We start from the raw sequence: 21,463 nt of genomic DNA, 5'->3' as shown, positions 1-21,463 counted from the left end.
AGACTTCTTTTCAAATAGACATTTTCATCATTTATTTAATTCTATGGGGCAAGGAGAATGTTCAGAAAGACCATCAGGATGTTCTTTTTAGTTATTGCTTTGGGTCATCATCTTTTTCCTAAAGAAAAAAAGGGGAGTTCTACAGATGGCATTTAGCACTGGCGAGATTGGCTAAAATATACAAAAATAAGAATCCGGATTGTTGGAAATGTAAAAACAAAGAAGGAACATTTTATCATATGTGATGGCAATGCCCCAAAGCAAAGACCTATTGGGAGCAGATAAGAAGTTGGTTATAGTAAATAACAAAACAACAAATTGAACTCAAACCCAAAATATTTTTATTAGGCATAATTAACCCAAAAATCGAGAAACGACTCCAATATATCATTATACATATTATAACTGCAGCATGCATTGCATATGCGCAATGTTGGAAAAGGGAGAACATACCAACAAATGCAATGATTGTATGTAAGATATTAGACCAGTGGTTCTCAACCTTTTTAATGCTGTGGCCCCCAACCGGTCGTAAGTCGAGGACTTTCCCTGCCCGGGAGCACCACGCATGCATTGTGCCGCCTCCTGCACCAGCCGAGGTGTAGCTGGCAAGCGGCAGAGACGACGCAGGCCGACCACCAGCTGGCCCAGCCCAAGGGAAGTAAGGCACCCGCCGGGCCCCACACGCGCCAGCAACCCTCCCTATACCCGCCGGCCTCCCACCTCCCACCCCTGGCCCGCTTTTACTTATATTTTTAGTAGTTGCTCAGCAGGGAGGGGTGGAAGCTTCCAGACAGCTCGCCTTCGCTGCAGACAACTTGCAGCACCGTTTGCAGAATGGGACTTTTGGCAGGCTCAGCAGGGCAGAGACATCCTGGACAATTCCTATTGGCTTTTGAAAGCCAACAGAATTAGACTCTATTCAAGAGCCAATAGAATAAAAGGGAGTAGCACAGCTAAGGAAAAGGGGGAAAAATGGCGGACTGCGTTGTGAAATGGTCGTTCGACCCCAAATGGGGTTCCGACCCACAGGTTGAGAACCACTGTATTACACTGTGCTGAGATGAACAAACTTTCCTTAGAAATAAAAGACAAAGAAGCTACAGAATTTTACAAGATATGGGACATGTATTATAACTGGCTAGAATTGCAGAATAAAAATGTATGAGAAGTAATGTAAATAAATGTAAATAAACTTAAGAGATATAGGACATAGTATTGTTAAGAAAAAATGTATTGTGTATTATGTTTGTTTGTAAAGAAAAAAAAGGAAAAATAAAAATTTAAAAAATAAAAATAAAAAAATAAAGGGCTTGGGGAGATGGCCAAGGTCCTATTCAACTGAGCAAGCAGGAAGCTTCCATACATAATAGGGCTAGCTTGCCATATTTTGCAGAAATTATTCTTCCTTTCTGAATCCCCTGAAGCTCCATCTCTTCCTAAATGAGTACTAAAAGTAAAAAGAAGTGATGGCATTCGAGTTTAAATGAACTCAGTAGACCAAATGGAGATGGCTGTTTTGCATATGTGAATTCATGTGTATCATAAAGTCACTGAGTGTGGTGAGGTGAGACACCAGGCATTGACTAGACCACTAAGCAAGGGATTAAATTAAATCCCATAGTTCTACCAGTTGAACTGCCCTGACTCAGGTCTAGCTCATTCCAGGGAAAATTCAGCCAAAAAGATGAAGTCTAATGTTATGAAAGTTTAGTACTGCAGGGTTTACACTGGCAGGGAATAGGAGGCCAAAAGAAGATTTTATTTGAAAATCAAATCATGCCTTACCAAAGAGTTACGGGCTGTGATGAAACAATTCTGTAGGAATCTACCAGATAAACATTTGATTATAAGGTAGTTAGAGGAGGAAACCCTTGCTTATACAACCACATTTAAAATTCTGTCTTGGAGAAATTTCCTCTCCTCTTTTCTTCGTTCTCATTCATTATTTGAGAAACATCTGTTTGTGTTCATTCTTGGATGTTTGTCTGAGTTTAGCAAGTTTCTTCTTTTTTTTTTTTAGAAGATCTGCCTTTGGAGTTCAAATGACAGGCTTAGAATAAAGTTTCAGTGATTTTGCTGGTCTGATTTTGGCTAGCAATACTCTAGCACTACATACTGATCAAAATGCAGGCTATTATTTAATCACCATAGTTTGTTAGAAGCTTTTCAATATAGAATAAATGACGTCTTTGCAGCCAGTGTCTGCAGTATTCCAGGTGTAGTCTCACTAGGGTTTTATAAAGTGGTACTAATACTTCTCGTGATCTTGATTCTATGCCTCTGTTTATACAACCCAGGATTGTATTAGCTTTTTTGGTTGCTGCTGCACACTGCTGGCTCATAGTTAAGTGATCGTCCACTAGGACTCCAAGGTCCCTTTCACAGTTACTATTTTTAAGCCAGGGCTCACCTAATCTGTACTTAAATGTTTGATTTTTCCTGCCTAAATGTAAAACTTTGTTTTTCTCCACATTAAAACTCATTTTGTTGGATAGGGCCCATTGTTCAAGTTTGTAAAGATCTTTTTGGATCTTGAGCTTGTCTTCTGGGGTGTTGGCTATTCCTGCCAGTTTAGTGTCATCCGCAGATTTGATGAGTTCCCCTTCTATTCCCTCATCTAAGTCACTGATGAAGATATTGAAGAGTACTGGGCCTAAGACAGAGCCTTGTGGTCCCCCACTGCTTCCTTGTCTCCTGTGGATATAGTATAATTGAGGACTAACCATTGAGTATGGTTTGTCAGCCAGCTACAAATCCATCTGGTGGTGATGTTGTCTATTCCACCTTTTTCTAGCTTACCAAGCAGTGGATTGTGGTCTACTTTGTCAAATGCCTTACTGAAATCTAAGTATACTATGTCCACAGCGTTTCTTCATGTTCATATAAATGTGCTTTCCTCTTGCCCTTATGTTGAGAGGAAAGTATAGTGCAGTGATGGCGAACCTTTTAGTGACCAAGTGCCCCAAAACTGCCCCACCCTGCCCCACGCCCCCTGCACCGCCCCTCTCCACCCACCTGCAGGGGCCATCCACCACCTTCACAGCCTGTCGCAGATTGCACAGGTGGCCCAGCAGTGCCATGGCGGGCATGCCCTCCACCTGTTCCCAGCATCATCATCTATTTGCGACGGGACACAAGAGCGAAGTCTTGTCCCCACTGCCTGGCTGCCATGTCCTTGGCTGCGCTGCTCCAGGCGGGCCATGCCTGGGGGCAACTCTCCTCTGGGGGGGCTGCTGGTGTAGAGGGGGCCGCAGGGAGGGGCGGGGCTGGAGCAATGGCACGTGTGCCCATAGAGAGAGTCTGAGTGCCGCCTCTGGCACTTGTGCCATAGGTTCGCCACCACAGGTATAGTGACTCAAATTATGCTGGACAAGCAATCTTGACATTCAGCGATAGCAATGAGATCAGGTCATGGTAGTGTCCTGCTTACACTTTTTAATGTGGGGTAGGTTCAGGATTGCAAAGGTTCACCCAGATGAACACAAGGGAAGCAGTTGGGCAAGCCAGATATTTGACAATACTCTGGCTTTTGCAGTTCCAGACAAGCAACAAAAACATATGAAAGTCCCAGTGGATTAATATACAGACAGTGAATTTAATTTGGCTTGATGACCTACAAGCTGGGCAGGCCACACTAAAGACCTTGGCAGAGTGATAACATATGTGGCCAGCCCAGCTCAAAATTTTTTTGTTTATTGCATTTGGCCTTATCAGCTTAGCTTTTCTTATGCACAGCTTACTGGGTTATAGTTCATTTTCCCTTCCTTTTCTTTGGCTGATTTTGCATAAAAAGCCGTTAACTTCAAGCTGTATTTATTTATTAAATTCAAGTCCAGTGTTACATATTTATTCACAGATACAGTGCCTAATTTCTTACTGTGTGTGCTGGCTACTGGTGTCAATTTCATTTGCACCTACCATTGGAACATGGCATCCAGAAACAGATACAGACTGTATGTGCAATTCAGTGTAACCTCATTCTAAACAACAATGACATTGCAGTTATTTCATAGCAATATTGATTTTGGACTGATTATTTCTTGGCTTCTAGATATCAGGGGTAAATTATATGACCACAGAAACATGTTTTGTTTCAATGAACACTTTTTGTCAGCTTGCAGAATTATATATGGTGCCAATTTTGGTACAAAAACAAGTTCCTAGTAAAAATCACCCACATCTGTAAAAATACATAATTACAAGAAGGAAAACTATGGTGCAATTCTGTATCTGTATTCAGAAATAGCAATGCTGAACACTAATGAAGCAACTGTAAAACTGAATAAAAGATAGCATCAGAAACTGCTAACCACATCTTCAAAATAAGGCACCATAGAGTTGAAGTCCACACATCTTAAAGTTTCTGAGGTTGAGAAACACTCATCTAAAGTATGCCACTGTGCCCAGATAAAGGTATACATTTTGGTATTATAGTTGTACTTAGGACTGTTTTTGTGATAAGATGAAATGCATGGACATTGTCAACGTTTTAATGTTTTATCTATTCACCATGGAAGTTCTCTACTTATTGTACCATGGACATTTTAGTTCTGTCATTATTGTGGACATTTAATTAGTATAACTGTAGAAGCTTTAACTGTTATTTTTGCAGTTGTTTTACTGTGGCTTTTTGTGAGTCTGTATAAGTCATCAGCATACACATCCACTCCATTAGCACTGGGGAATACATTAAGGCTGACTTAATGTATTACATATCTCCTTAATGTATTACATATGTAAATACATATGTAATATGTATTACATATGTATTTACATATCTCCTGACTAGTGCCCATATTCCAATTGCATTTATTTCATTGCTGTGATTAGAAACAACTATCATGACTCTCCAATTCTGACTGGCATAATAATGAAAATGTACTTAGTTAATATTTGGTATATCCAATTGTTTGCATAAACCAAGAAAAACCTACTCCACTCCCCCCCATTTCATGTTCTATCCTGTTGTTGAGTGCTTAAATAGACAGGGAAGGGGAGAAAGGTTTTCTGCTTAGGCAAAGCGACCATTGTCCTTATGCTTTGTTTCTGCATTGTGAAAACATTTGGAGTGTACTGAACATTTGCTGAAAGAAACTATAAACTACACACACACACACACACACACACACACACACACACACACACACTTATATGCAGCATATAAATGATCACTTTCCAGATCCCGTGCAAATGATTCTTCCACCTTTTCAGTTAATATTTCCAAATCTTTTTGGCAACACAGGATTCTTTTTACAGTGATTCATTTATATCATTTGGTCACTTTCCTGTTAGAATTTCTGATGCACTTAATATAAACAAGCATTTTCCCCGCCCTTTTTTCCCCTTCCTGCTGCAACTGGATGTATTTTTTATCTCCTTTCTGATTGTTGTTTTGAACTTGCTGCCATTTTTAACAACAGCAGCTTTCCTTCAGCACAGCAGAGTATTCCAACTGTTAAATTAAACAAATACTCAAGAGTCCACCTTTTCCTGTAATACAAGAGACTTTGAGTTGGTTGCTAAGGCCACCAGGTATATCACAGTCCCCATGCAGAAGGCTTACCAAACAGTGCAGTGTATAGTTGGTCCATTGAGGATGACAAAGTGTGTTTGACCTGCGCTAGTCAGTAACATGTGACAGGGCAATTAGGATAGCATCACTCATCACTCTTGGCAGAAGAGGAATTCTCCTCTCCCATTGCACCAGCCAAATTGCAAGAGTAATTCCACAGCAAATTCATGGCATTTAACAAACAAGTGAACAGAACAGTCTCTAAGGCAACCTCATTGCAGGTTGCAAAGAGTTAAAGAGGCTTAGAGAACAAGACGCAACAGGCTGATGACTATATAGGCCATGAAGTTACTTGTGGGGCCATTTCTGCATTGAAAGTAATCTAAGATGGAACTTCTAAAAAAAATGCCAGGTTGAATTACAGGAAAGACACTCCAATCTATTGTATGTATATTATGTATACCTATTGACTGCTTTCCCACCAAAAGATCAACAACTCAATAAAAATTGCAGTTGGAAATGACAGCGATCAGAATTTTGCATTATAAATATATATGAACATTAATCACAAAAAAAGTAAGTCAGGGAGCCTAAGAAATAAAGGGAATTAATATAACTGACCTGAACATTTTTAAGAGTCATACAAAGATTGTAAGTTCCATATCCTAGAGTAGCAGCCTTAATATTTGTCCCATTTCACCACTCATCAAATTTCTGACAGTAAAGTATCCTCTAAAAGAAGCTCAACTGTTGATTTCACAACCATATTTTTCTTCTTTTAAGTTGAAAAAAAAGCTACTAGTACCATATCTTGAATTAGAAGCTAGTAATATACTGTACTAATGGAAGAGCTTTTGGACATAACCTTGCTGGAAATTCTGCAACTCTATCTGTAGAGCAGTTCAACATTATCTATCTATCTATCTATCTATCTATCTATCTATCTATCTATCTATCTATCTATCTATCATCTATCTATTGCTATCATCTACCTACCTACCTACATCTATCTATCTATCTATCTATCTATCTATCTATCTATCTATCTATCTATCTATCTATCTATCGCTATCTATCATCTATCATCCATCTATCTATCATCTATCATCTATGATAGATAGGTAGATAGATAGATAGACAGACAGACAGACAGACAGACAGACAGACAGACAGACAGACAGACAGTGAACAACTAACCCTTTGATAGTTCCAGGATGGAGCAGCCAACCTGAAGATCAATGAGCAGATTCCTTCAAAGCCAGGTTCTATTGTTTGCATATTGCAAGTTCTTCTTGGATATATTTGCTCTTGCCTAAATCAAACTGCTGAATAGAATTTATTTATTTACTAATTAAATTTGCATAACTGCCCATCTCACAAAAAGTTATTTCGTTCAAAATCTCTAAGTACTTGGAAAATGCATTATCTTCCATGCTTTTTCATATGAGAACAGTGAAAAATTATTTTACGTTAAGTGAGAAGGCAGCTCATCAAGCAACAACTGGGTTTTTTTTAATGTTACTTTGACGTGGAAGGATTTGAATCATATTTCCTGCTTGTGTGCAGCAGGTATTTGAAATAGGACATGCTGAGGTGTGCAGAAATCCTTGTTGTAGAAATATGTTGGGCCCCTCTAATCTGAAAGCTTCACTATAATTTTGGAAACAAACAGGAAGCAATCATTTGTACTGCTTCCTTGCTGCAGCAAGAAAATCAGACAAGTAGCTGAGTAGTGTGGAGGTCTACTTGTTTTGCTATTTAATACATCTGATAGAAAGTTGAAAACAAAAAACCATGCTTTTTAGGATAATTTATCACAGCAGAGAATCTGCAGTTTTTCATTTGTGCTTATAATATCCTCTTAACAATGAAATCAATTGCTTGGGATTATAATTGAAGTTGCTTTGCACCGAGCTGATTGGCTAGTTGCTATGATGTCATAAAAGGGATTTTGTTGGCCTTTGATGCTGTGGAAATTGCTGTTCAATGTTCAGTGCATTGATTCAGCGGCAGTGTGGTCAGTTTCTATACAGGGAATGGGAGAGGATCAGATCTTGTCCTTTGCTACAGATAGTAATATGTAATTCAGCAGTGACTCATGTATTTCTTGAAATACAGATAAATCAGTTAAGAATTCTTAAGGGATCTAGAGGTATTTATTGAAACAATTTTATCAAAAAAACTATGCATATGGCCAGTGAAAATACATTATACACTATACACTAACTCCGTGGTGGCAAACCTATGGCACGTGTGCCACGGGTGGCACGCCGAGCCCTCTCTGTGGGCACGCATGCCATTGCCCCAGTCCTAGGCCTTCAGCAGGGTTTTATAAAACCTTTGTTAGAAGTAAAGTCTTCATCCTGGTTCATCCAAGCCGGGAATAAATAAGCAAACATGGTGACTGCTTTGGGAAGAAGGTTACAGTTTATTGCAGAAAGATGGTTCTTCAGGAAAGTGCAGAGGAGAGAGAAGGAGAAGAAGAAGGGCAGGGCACATGGGGCAGTAGGCTTTTATACCCCCTCTAGCCTTGTTTGGAATAGTTTCCTGTTCCTGTGGCATGAACCTTGAGGCTGTTTCTGAGTGTTTGTCTAGGCCTTGATATCTGGTTTAATTCTATTATCATATCCTGCTTCCCAGGTGATGGGGCTGACTCCTAGAGTTTGGGTGGGGTATGCAGATCTTCTCTTTTGTCTTCTTGATTGCTCTGGCTCCAACTTTCTGATGGTTTTACATTTGCATTTGTATGGGCCTAGCTCTTGCTTGGGGCAGAGAGATAGATTTGGGGCCAAGTTTGGTTTTAAAAAGTCCTTTTGAGGAAAAATATATTTTTCTGCCCTTTTTAATATTTCCTTCTGGGCTAACTTTCATCAATCCCCCGCTTTGTGCCTTAAGTGTGTAAATTTATGACACACTTATTGGCACAACATTAAAATTAAAATCTGGTCAGGGAAGCTTTTAAACTGTTTTTAAACTGTAGGCAAGCTTTTAAACTGTTAAGCAAAATAATAATAATAATAAGACATTAATGGAGGCAGCAGAAAAAGATCCCGTTAGTGACTTCCAAAAGGGGAGCTTGCACCCATAAAGTTCTAAAAGTCAGGGCAAAATTTTGTTAGGTGGAAAATAAATTTATAGTATCCATTATTCTGTGCCAATCATTTTCAAATGTTGGATATCACCTTTAGCTTCCAGTCAGGTTTGCATACCTCCCAAAATTCTTCACAGCCATGGTTTTCCTCAGTACATGACCACTGGCTGCCCAATTTCAAGGGTTGTTTCCTGCCTTAGCTCTTAGTTCAGTGCATCCAGGTTTGTAATGTCCAATTGAGGTTAGCCAATATGCCAGGCTATTAAATTTTTCTTTAAATTGCACATAATGAGCTCTAGGAATCCCAATCTGAGCCCAACAGTGCAAGATATTCAGGGCTGAAGTTTGGGATTTTTCCTGTTGCTTCCTTAGTCAGGGCATACAAATTGCAAATCACCTGAGGGGGCCTAGTTCCCTCCCCCTTGTTATCTGTTGGAAGTTGGTCCCACAAAGCTTTGGTGCAATAGAGCAAAAATAAGCCTGAGGAACTTTACTAAAGGTAGGTGGAAGGGATAGACCCTGAATGGTGTATGTGTGCATATGCAGCTATTTCTACAAAACAGGCAATACAAACATTCTGGAAAAGTTTTCCCTCCCACCAGATAGAAGTCCAAGGTGTTCAGTACTTGTTCTGCCACATATTCCCAAGTGCCATCTCTCCACTAATACATTCAACTGGCTTGTTACAATACAAATGGGGCAAGAAATAAAAGTTTACAATGAGTTTCCACCCTCCCCCCACAGTCTAATTTTCTCTTCTGAGGCTTCACATGGCACCACCTTCCTTCTGCAGCTCTCACAGGCATCTGGGTAAATGGTAGGACTTGGGAAGATTTTCCACTCAGATTGCATGGTGGCTTTTTAGTGGATGGCTGGATTCAAAACTCAATTCCATGGCTCAGATGGATGGAGGCAGCATCTGGGTCTGTGTGTTCTGCTTCCAAAGGCTTGGGAGAGGGTTTCAGGGCTGAAAGATACAAGAACAAGGTCTCCTCCCGCTTTCTGGGTGGACTCTACCAGGAGAGGCAGACAAAAGGTATGGAGAACAAAGGGCAGGAAAAGAATTGGAAGGGGGGTAGCTTGCAGGCAGTTTGAAAAGGGCATTAATACTGCAGTTATTAAACATAGACAAATGGGGAACAACAAAATGAAATGTTTCACCTTTGAACTTGACCATTTGCAACATATTATGGGCAAGAACTTGCAGCTTGAAAGGAAGAGAAGAAAAAAAAATGCTAGGCAGCTTGAGAATGCTGAAAACTCCAAATAATTTTAAAAGCCTAATATTTTAATATGTGCAACTTGCCAAAGGTAGGAGAACATTTATTCTAAAATAGAATTTTAGAGATTGGAAAATGCTTATGTTTCAGAAAGTTTCATAGTAGTTTCACCAGTAAGTGATAGGATAAGAAAAGTAACTTTAAAAAATTATTTCCCCACACAAGCAGACTTGAGTTTCAAAAGGCTCTTGTAGATAGACACACATTTTTCAAGAAAAGGATAGATAAAACACATACAGTGAATGCAAGTGAAACTTTTCCAACAGATAAACTTAAAACAATCCCTCCTGGTAACTTAAGGTTGTTCTTGAGAGTACACAGATAGAAAGAGGAAAACAAACAAACAAACACAATTCTTTTTCTTCACTCTGTTTGTTGGCCAGACAAACAGAGTGAGGTTTTTCCTTTTTGTGGCTTATTTTAAGCAGAATTTCTAGCAGAATTTAAAATTCTTTTTCCTTTGGATTTGAAACAGTTAATAGTCCCATTTACCTCTCACGCAGACTTTGACAAACATATATACACAAAGACAAGAGAACAGAAGTCTTAGTTTTACACATCCTAGTCATTCCCACCATAAATTTCAGATAACTCAAGTTAGGGAAGGCACACATTTTAAACATACCACGTGGTTGCATAGAGAAGAGAGAGATAGAGATAGAGAGAGAGAATCACTATTTCTTATTTTCCCTTTTAAGTACCTTTATTTAGCCAAATTGGTTTCCCAGCAAGGCCCTAAGCAAAGTCTGTATTTTTTTTCTTTTCCCCCATATAGTTTCTTTACCTACCTCTTTTCCATTCCGGCCTGGACAGGTAACTGGTTCCTGTCCCAGGCCACGAGCAAGCTCTCAACGGGAAACCTACTTCTGCCCTTGAATTAGAACTTTCCATGTTTCTATAATGGGATTTCCCTACCACTAAAGGGCACGATCCGTCAGAAGTCTCCTTGTGAGACTTCTTCCTACTATCACGATTTTGTGAGTCCAAAAAAAAGGGGACTCACGGAGCTTCTCTGGATCCTTCTCAGAGTTCGTGGGCTCCTCCGAGGGATCCTCCATGTTTTCAGACCAAAAAAGGGTCTGCAGAGACCTTCCAGTTTCCCTCAGAAGGTACGGGCTACTCTTCCACCGGCCGGCTTTACCCCACCGTTTATGGACGCCTCTAATGTCCGTGGGCACCTCCACTTGCTCTCGGAGGTAGGTGGTCGCTCCCTTCCTGAGGCTTAATTTCCTAACTTTGCTTTGCTTACAGGGCCTTGCCAGCTAGTTGCCCAAATCCAATTCTTTCATTCACTCATTCCATTTCATTTTCACACAGTCTCTCCCTTTTCCCTAACAAAAGGTTCTGTGCTCTGGCCAACCCCCATGCTTTCCAGGTTCTGCCAATTAAACAGATCTTTCTGCGGCTAGGAAAGACCAGAAGCAGCAAAATCCAACTGTGATTGGGGAAAAAAAGATCTTCTCACTCACACAAACAGAAATACACACATTTTCTTTGTTCCCCTGGGCTTTAAACTTAAAATTTAGAGGTACTCACCTTCATCTTCTTCCCAAAGCAGCCCTTGAGCTCAAACTCTCAAAACTCCCTTTACTACCCTAGCTCCACATGGGCAAGGCCTGGGAAACCCATCCACAGACACAAGGGGGTCTGCTGCCGGCAAGATGGGGCTTACCAGTCTCAGTCCATTGGAGAGGTTAGCTTGGAGTCCCATCTCGGGGTGCCAAATTGTTAGAAATAAAGTCTTCATCCTGGTTCATCCAAGCCGGGAATAAATAAGCAAACATGGTGACTGCTTTGGGAAGAAGGTTACAGTTTATTGCAGAAAGATGGTTCTTCAGGAAAGTGCAGAGGAGAGAGAAGGAGAAGAAGAAGGGCAGGGCACATGGGGCAGTAGGCTTTTATACCCCCTCTAGCCTTGTTTGGAATAGTTTCCTGTTCCTGTGGCATGAACCTTGAGGCTGTTTCTGAGTGTTTGTCTAGGCCTTGATATCTGTGGTTTAATTCTATTATCATATCCTGCTTCCCAGGTGATGGGGCTGACTCCTAGAGTTTGGGTGGGGTATGCAGATCTTCTCTTTTGTCTTCTTGATTGCTCTGGCTCCAACTTTCTGATGGTTTTACATTTGCATTTGTATGGGCCTAGCTCTTGCTTGGGGCAGAGAGATAGATTTGGGGCCAAATTTGGTTTTAAAAAGTCCTTTTGAGGAAAAATATATTTTTCTGCCCTTTTTAATATTTCCTTCTGGGCTAACTTTCATCACCTTTTTGCTTTAGGCCTCCACCACTGTGCAAAAAAAAAAAGAGTTCAACTTTTTTCAATCAATTTCTACTTCTCGTGGGGAAAAAAAGATCTCGCAAAGTTGGAATTGATTGATTGAACTTTTTAGTCCCACCCAGTCTGCTGTTACCACTGCAGCCACGCCCACCCAATGGGCCACGCCCACCCAATTGGCCACACGTACCCAACGGGCCACACCCACCCAGCACCCGACAATACATAAGTGGGTTTTGAGTTGCAGTTTGGGCACTTGGTCTCTAAAATGTTCACCATCACTGCTCTAGCTGCTTAGTTTGGATTAGCTTTTAGAAAAAGGCAGGAAAGGCTGGGATAGGAATGGCTCCACAAACTGATCTATCAACAATCAAGGATTGTACCTATAATTACTGTACATCATAGCTACTTTGTTAGAAAACTTTATACCTCCTCCTCCTCCCTTCTTCCACTTCCTTCCTCCTCTTTTCTCTTCCTTCCTCCTCTTTTCTCCTCCTTCCTCCTCTTTTCTTATTCTTTCCTCCTCCTTTCCAAACTCGAAGGATGTATTTCACACTTACCCTGTCTTCACAGGGGAAAAAGCAAAATGACATGGTTAGACCAGATTCAGTGATATTCATCTGTAAAAAGAGGAGCATTCAGTGATGTACAGCCAGAAAAGAATAGGAATTTTAATGCATATTGACATGAAAAGAAAATTGCATCCTGCTCCAAATCATTTCAAGTCCTGTAAATATGACAAACTATACCAATTTAAATGCCATGAGAAGAATTTCATTGCTCATTTTCTTCCACAATCAATATCCATCTAGAGGACAGCTACCAAACAGTTTGAGATCATATTGGGAATTTGGAGCATATATTATAGGTTCTCATTAAAATAACATGTCAGAGTAAGAATAGTGCCTGGTCAGTCATCAACTAATTATCTTACAGAAAGTAAATAGATAATTTGTGCAGTATCATCTTCTTTAGCCCCCTGCTCTATATTATCTCTGATTACATCTGGCTATTTTCAAGGCATGAAGGCACAGTTCTAGACAAAACACTTATGCGACTCCCTATCGTTTTACTTTTTAAGAGTGCCCTTGGGATACTTATAGGACCTGAAGATATTGTTGCTTGAGACTGGAATTTTGTTTTGCAATGTTAACTTCTTATTTTTCCAAACAAATAGAATTTAAATAATAAAGTAACTGGGTTCTGGAACTTGAGAGAATTTTACAGATGCCATATTTAGAACTTCCAATCTAAAATACATTACCAGCTGGAAATCGATAAAAGCATAAGAATAGTTTAACTGCTGAGCAATAGAAAAATACCAGTGTGTCCTCTATTACAATCTTCTGCACATTGCTTTTGGATATGTGCCATACACAATATAGCGAGTGTTTTTTTAAAAATAACAAACATTAAATAAGTCATGCATGTGCTATACACATGGCCAGGGTTTTTTTTTTTAAAGCCTTTTAGGGAGGGAGGGTTAATCCTTTTGTGGATATTTTCACAAGATTTACCACTGAAAACCAGGGAGTTTTCCCTGGGTCTGTCACGCACTTTATAGTGATGGATTAGTGTTTATTTGACTGCATTAGCAATAACATTCTCTCTGTGTAGTCTGAAAAGAGATGGAACTATAAAGCCCTTGCGCTGCAAAGTGCTGTATAAAGCTAAAACAAATTTGCAAGAAGAAAGGCTTAGACAGGCAGATGGAGAATAGAAATGTGTCATGATATCATGATGAGAACAAGGCAAAGAAGACCAAGGGGACAACCTGGCCACCAACATTCCAGCAACTGTCCATTGTCCAAGCAGCACTGTGACTCAAATCACAGAGCATCACCTCAACTCTGGAATGACCTGCAGTTCAAATCTGGCCATCTCTGAGTTACATTATCACTACAGAGGCAAGAAGAATCCAAAACACAGGAAACAGATCCATCCAAACAATATTCCCTTCCCTGCCCCCCAATTAGCTGCACAACTTAAATAGGTGAATATATGCAAGCATATAATATTACTGAGCGGTCACTGTGTCCCAGTGAAGTGTTGGAGATCAGCTTGGGCTTGCAAGGGAGAAAGGGGAAAATGCTGGTCGGACTGGCAAAGAAAAACATAACAAGTACACCCAAAGCCTTCCTGTGTCCCTCTGAATGATGCATTCAGTAATAGTACAGGACTCGTCTATGCTGCCTCCCAGAACAGAATGACAACTGACCACTGTTAATGAATGACAAGGCACAGAAGGAAAGAAACTCTCCGTTGCTTGTTCCTTTTTCAGCACATTAATTTTCTGAGCAACACTCCATCCGCTGTGGGGCCTTTTGCTGCTTAGATGAAACAAAGCACCAATTTACAAAAATGGGCAGTGTTCTTGTTAAGCCCATCCCAGTTCTTTTAACTGCTGTAAAGTTTGTAATACAGGAACTGTAGTCCTTGACGTACGACCACAAGTGAGCCCAGAATTTATGTTTCTAAGTAAGAAATTTGCTAAGTGAGTTTTGCCCCGTTTTATGACTTTTCTCTCCACATTTGCTAAGTGAATCACTGCAGTTGTTAAATTAGTTACACAGTTTTTTTTTAAGTGAATCTGGCTTCCTCATTGACTTGGCTGGTCAGAAGATCGCAAAATAGGATCACATGACCCTGGGACCCTGCAACCATCATAAATATGAGTCAGTTGCCAAGTGTCTGAATGTAAATCACGTGGCCACAGGGGATGCTGCAATGGTCATAAGTTTGAAAAAACGGTCATGAGTCGCTTTTTTCAGTGCCGTTGTAACTTTGAATGGTCACTAAACAAGCCATTGTAAGTCGAGGGCTACCTATACTTTAAAAGTAATAAAGGGGTGGGGAAAATGCTCAGTCCTCACATGTTTTGTTGAGGATGGTGATTGCAGACATGTTAATATGCATTTTGCCAATGTTGCTGCAAAGATCAGCTGCAAAAATTATTGTCCAATGCCTGAGTTGTATTTTGCCTCAATAATAAAAGTGCATAGAGCTCTTTCCTTACAGTTAGAATTATAACTGCACAATAATCAGTGGGTTTCCTTTTTCCCACCCAGCCAGCACCAATTGCCTGTGTAAGAAACCACCATCCGTTACTGCCCTCATTAACATGTAGAAAACGGTGCTTAGGATGAAGCCTCGTATTTGTTTATTTGTTTGAACTTCTATGGCTGCTCCTTACCTCAGGAACTTAAACAAAAACCACAGTACAAAACTTTAAAACATACAGTGCTAAATATATAATTCAAAACAAAACTGGCAGCTGATAGTAAAATAACAACATAACACCAGAATAACTTTATGACCTCTGTGTCTTGGAAAACAAGAACATAGAACATAGAATAATAGAGTTGGAAGGGACCTTGGAGGTCATCTAGTCCAAACCTCTGCTCAAACAGGAGACCTTATACCATTTCAGATAAGTGGCCTCTTTTTGAAAGCTTCCAGTGATGGAGCAACCACAACTTCTGAAGGTAAGCTGTTCCACTGGTTGGTTGCTCTCACCATTAGGAAATTTCTCCTTAGTTCTAGATTGAAAAGCACTGAAACAAGCAGGTTTCAAAGTTTTACAGAAAGCCAGCAGTGATGGGACTAATCTGATCTCAGGCGATGAATTTCTCCAGAGGACAAGTACGTATTGTGATAGAAAAGGTTTGTTTCCTGCATCCTGTGAGATGACCTTCTTTAATTGCTGGGATCTGAGGCCTAGTCCTCCTGACACATCTAATCAAGTGGGTGGAGACCACTGGAGAGAGATGGTCCTTCATGCATTTTTAGTCATATGTCTACTTTTCTTTTGGTGGCACGCTAAAACTGTGTCCAAAAATAATCTAGCTGACAGGTCTGTGAAGTGGAGGAGGTGAACATCAGACATCTCCCTCCAGTCTCATGATACACCCCCCCCCCAGGTGCATGTAACCTGTCATTCAGACTTAAAAAAAACTATCGGATAAAACTCTTTGTCATTCTTAACCTAGCTCCAATATATCCCGAACTCTTAAGTCCTCAAGAGATGGCAGTGCTGTCAGGAAGCAGCTACAGTTGGAGTACCTGAAAGTAATAGAAACAGGAGAAAACATTGCTGTGCAAAATTCCTTCTTAAGAGAAGCAGCCAAGAATCTGTTCTGCAGGCATGTAGGATAAAACCAGTGACACACAACTAGCAGAGTTCACATTCCTTTCCCAGTTTGTCCTTCTGGTCTTTAGGGAGTATTAGTCCTATTTTTAAAATACAAGCTGAGTGGCCTCTCAAAATACTTTTTATTTATCAATTATTTGACAAACTGTGAGAATAAATGTAACAAGAAGCAGATGGTAATCAGAGTATATTTTCCAGAGCACAAATTTTAAAATCAAATGGCTTCAGTAGGTTTACAATATTATCACTTACTCCATTATATTTCTTCTAATTTTTTTTCTTTTCTAGTAGTCACTGACACATTTTCATACATGCAAATGGACAAAAATAAATAAGTGGAATTGATTTAGGCTGATTGCCCCATCGCCTTGCCAGAGGTTGTCAATATCGTTGGGGAATAGTAATTCCTCCAGAGCCACAAGATGATGCTGGCAAGAAAACATGAATATTTTTTTCTCTTTGTAGTACTTCTGTCTATTTTGCTTTTCAAAATCATGATCCAACATATATTCAGATTAGTATTTTGATTCCAGCTTGCTGGTGGTAAGGCAGAGGTAGGGAACAAGGTGAGAGCTGACTCAGAAGGCCTCAGTAGAAAAAAATGTCATGTTATATTAATATTGTGGTAACATTATAAAAGTTGAAGGGCTCCCTAACTAAATGAAATATTTGCTTCAGTATTAAATACGATATTAATAAAATTAGAGCTTTCTTTCAAAATTATCGGACTTGATTTCCTTTCATTGTTCTGAACAAAATATGGGGTTTTTTTGCAAATAATAAATCACATTCTTGTTCTATTTACTATGTTTCCTGGAGTCCAAAAAGAGAATTTAGAAAAGTTAAAAGATGTTATGTTTTTATACTTTCATCAATATTTTCGTTGTTGGAAACATTATTTCTACGTATATTTTTAGTCTATGGATATTTTATTTATGCGTTCTGTCCAGCTAGTCACCAGGAGCAGAACTCAGTTTGAGGGAGACTTGACGTATTATGTAGGCATATATTTTGTTTTGTTTTAGTAAATGTGCTTTTTGAATCGGAAACCCGAGATACAATTTATAATTTAAAATAAATAAATCCAGTCTGATATAATTTAAAATAAATAAATCCAGTTCTTGAGTCATACTTCATATCATACTTTGAAAAAGTGAAAACTGTTCATGGAGTGCTGATTATTAGGAATGAGTAAGCCAGTACAGATAGTCCTCAAGTTACAACCACAATTGAGCCCAAAATATATGTCTCTAAGTGAGACATTTGCCATAGTTTTTGAGTGATTCACTGCAGTTGTTAAGTTAGTGACAACAGTTGTTAAGTGAAACTGGCTTCTCCATTGACTTTGCTCGTCAGGTCACAAAAAGTGATCACATGAGCCCCGGACACTGAAATACTTTGAGAAGTTCCTTTCTGAAGTTCTTGTTTTTCTTGTCTTTGCATTCTCTCTTTTTCTTGGCAATTTCCATCATTTGTTCTGACATTTTGTTTGCTTCTGCTTCTTGGTCTTTAGCAGAATCTTTTCACATGTATCATTATCAGCTTGTTAGATTCCATTCCCAGTCCTTCTGGTTCCCTATTAAGCAGGTAGAGAACGTCAAAGCAGATTCTACGGTTTCCCTTCAAAAGAATATTATATGCCATACATCATATCAGGAAACTGGTAAACTTTCTTCTTTAGCTTAGCTTAACTTGGAACTTACTCATAAACACATATCACCCTGCCTTGTATTTGCATTTTTATATGAATGTCTCCTAATACCCAGAAGTTTACCTAAAATTTTTAAACATCATAAAATCTGGAGATGAGCAGAACCCCAAATGTAGTTTTGTGCATGACAGTCCCAGAGGTACAAATGAGCTGATTCACCTAACAATAGGGACAAAAAGAAATTCCTCAATATTGGCATTGCTCACTCAGGATATCACTATCCTAATGCTATAACCAGGGCTCCAGGTTGTCTGGAATACTTGATATTATAACTTCTTATGAATAATTGTTAAATTGATTACGCTTAACTGAAAAATAAGAGGAAACAGGAAGACATCTGATAAATTCTCTTTCTGCAGATGGTCTTTTTGTTTGCTGTGCTTTGTAACTTCTCTCCAGTGCTTTCTAAACAGACAAAGCCATTTAAATCACTCTCCAGGCTTTCTTATTTCCTGTGATTCAATTGATAATTCAGGCAGGTCCTTAAACACCTCTGCTTTCAAAATAACCTTACATGTGAGTTTTTTCTAGAGAAATATAATATACTAGATGGCAGAATAATAGTCTGCTATCAAAGAAACAAGGTCAAGCAATATTGTTCCTTAATTAAACTTACTGAAATTTGTTTACCAATTTATCCTAGTTACCCAAGAAAGAGTAAAATTTATAGCTCTGCTATCAGAGTAAACATATGCACCTCTCTGAATAAACACATGTACACACTCTCTCTGGTGACTTAGAAACATTGGGTTCATCCCAATCATTATCATCATAATACAACATTGTCTTGACAACTCTATTTTGTTATTGTTGATTAGAAACAGAAGCAGACTGAGGACCTCAAGATCTAGTTGTGCAAATTGAAGCATGGAGAATATTTTTATGGAGCAAAAAGGGCAAGCAAATATGGAATCCTATAAAATATTATATGTCTTCTTCTCTCATGCATTATAAATTGCACATTGTGATTCATCCAGACAAAAGAAAAACACAATAATATCTTTGGAAATAGTCAAAGCCAAGATCCAAAACTGATTCCAATGTATCTGGATGTTTCAGACCAAAAGAAAATATCATCATACCTAAGTAGGAAAGAAAGCCATGGAACTGGGGTGGGAGGCAAGAGTGAAGGTAATGAAGGATTAGAATCCTGGATTTGGAGCAATGTCTTGAATTTAAATTTCTGATTAGTTCATGAAGATACGTTCAGGACTCCCATGAAGGAGAGAATTCAATGCCGTTTCAGGAGAAGAGCCAGTTTATAAAAGGAAAGGCTGTCAGTTATGAGTAGTGGATGGGGCTTAAGGAAGAAATGGCTTTTAGCAAGAAGCCAAAACCATGTGAGGAGTCTGTCTTGCTGACTCTGTACTTCTTTTATTCTGACTTCCTTTTCTCCTTCTCTTCTATCCTCCCAACACAAAAGACAGAAATGACTTGATTTTGCTGCACAGAGTCCATAAACTTAATCCAAGGCACAGTGAAATTAATCTGAAAGTTCCATGTGGCTTACAACTGATTGGGATTCATTCATTCATTCATTCATGCAGTTCTGGAATATACTACCTAATGTACATGTAAGAGTGCAACTTGGCAATTTTGTATACAACTTGTATACATATATCCAAACTGTGTTTATATCTATTTGTATATTGAAATATATGTATTTATGTGTGTGTGTGTGTACATATGTACAAATTTGACAACATCTAGTGGAGCCAAATAAAACAGAGTCAGACCTGGTTAGCTCTTGAATGGAAAACCATCAGAAAATCTTAGGATTGTAGGCGAGTTGGCAAAGTAAAAAAAAAACAAAACCAGAAGGTAATGGCAAACTAGGTCCATATTATTAATAAGACTACCTTATAGTGTCTGTGTAGTCACCAGGAATTGAATTCAGCTTGAAAGAGTCATCTTTATGCATAGCTTAACACAGTATTTTTCAACCTTGCAGCTTGAAGATGCATAGATGACAACTCTCAGAATTCCACAAAGTGGAATTTTAAAGTTACTAAGCTTGAGAATCACTGGCTTAACTTATTTTATGTGGGTAAACTATGTTATTTTATCTAGATAAAATATATATTAAAGGGATGCCATTGATTACAATCTCAATCCATTTCTTTAGTACTCTAGTACTAAATTCTAGTCCTCCTGGTATCAATAAAACAACAATGACAGCAGCAAAATCCTACCAACCAAATTCCTTTTATTAATGATTATTTCCTTGTATTAGTAATGCATAAAGCATTTTCCCTGTGCAGGAGATGGACCTCAGAGTGCTACTGAAAGTGATGAGCTATACAGGCTGGGCAGCCATTTCATTTGTCTGTTCTCATCCCCATTCCAGGACCAACTGTTTGATTGCTGTTGATCGGTAATGGCTGGCAGTGATTGTTGGCCACTGGCAGATCACTGCTGAATACATTTATTCATACTGAGACTAATAAATACGAAGATATCTTTAACTTAATTGAAAAAGCCATCTGTATGTTCTTTTTCATTTTGCAATTCCCAGAAATGGAAAATTAATTAAGCCTCATTCGCTTCCATTTTGCATATATTTCTTTAAGTTGTTGGTTTAAGTTTCAGCCCTCAGTTCATTCCATCCTGAAGTGCCAAGGAGAATGAGTCAACACAACCTGTCCCAATTTCTATAGCACATTAGCCTACAGTGAAACAGCTCAAAATTTAGTTCATTGGCAAAGTTTGATTGACGGAATTACTCAATAGAGTGTACACATGTGGCAGGAATTAGCACTAAGCCATGCTGCAATATCCTCATTTATCAGGGCTTGAATTACAAGAGGCCCAGGGAAGGGTTTATGAGAGGTTAAATAAGTTACTAATGTATCTTTTTTCAACATTTAAAAAAGCAGATTGCAAGGCATGGTTTAGGCAAATTAAGGTTTATATGCTGTCTTGTTGCGCCTTACATGGCATCAAGCAGATGTCTTGGAAAGCCAGAAAATGAAACATCAGTGATGTTAGTTGATTAGTTAAATCAGGGATCCCCAGGCTACAGGCCAGTACCAGTCCGTGGTCTGATAGGAATCGAGCTCTGCAAGTGGTGGGCAAGCAAGCAAAGCTTCATCTGCGTATATGCAGGATCTAGAAACCATCCTCTCCCCCGGTCTGTAAAAAAACTGTCCTCCACAAAACCAGTTCCTGGTGCCAGAAAGGTTGATATTTTAAAAAATATCTACATTAAAATGCATATATTTAGGTATGTGTTTATAAATTGCATACTTAAGTATGTATCACACACGTACAAATTCACAAATATGTGTCTATACATATCTGTGATGCTGTTCCTTCTCAACACTATAAAGTTTATGTTCAGTTGAATTAGGTACTACTCCATAGATCTCCCTCACAGGCCAACAGTTCCACACAAATATTGAAAAACAAGAGTGAAAATAAACATCCTTGTCTAGTTCCTCTAAC

General features: G+C 39.0%; 1 protein-coding gene across 3 annotated transcripts in view; it reads right to left on the bottom strand.

Moving 5' to 3' along the window:
- Positions 1–12,427: 12,427 nt before the first annotated feature.
- LEKR1 (leucine, glutamate and lysine rich 1) overlaps positions 12,428–21,463 on the bottom strand; it is a 92,796-nt gene continuing 83,760 nt past the window's right edge. Inside the window, exon 15 of one of the 3 annotated variants that reach the window (XR_005555119.1) lies at positions 12,428–12,723. The gene's annotated coding sequence lies outside the window, so the exon portion shown is untranslated. The other 2 variants (XR_005555120.1, XR_005555118.1) reach the window with 2 other exon arrangements.

This window comes from Crotalus tigris, unplaced genomic scaffold (assembly GCF_016545835.1).
Source record: "Crotalus tigris isolate CLP2741 ecotype Arizona unplaced genomic scaffold, ASM1654583v1 scf7180000024430.1745191, whole genome shotgun sequence".
Classification (NCBI taxonomy): Eukaryota; Metazoa; Chordata; class Lepidosauria; order Squamata; family Viperidae; genus Crotalus; species Crotalus tigris.
The sequence above is the reverse complement of the archived record's forward strand: the minus strand, read 5'-3'. Positions and strand labels throughout refer to the sequence as shown.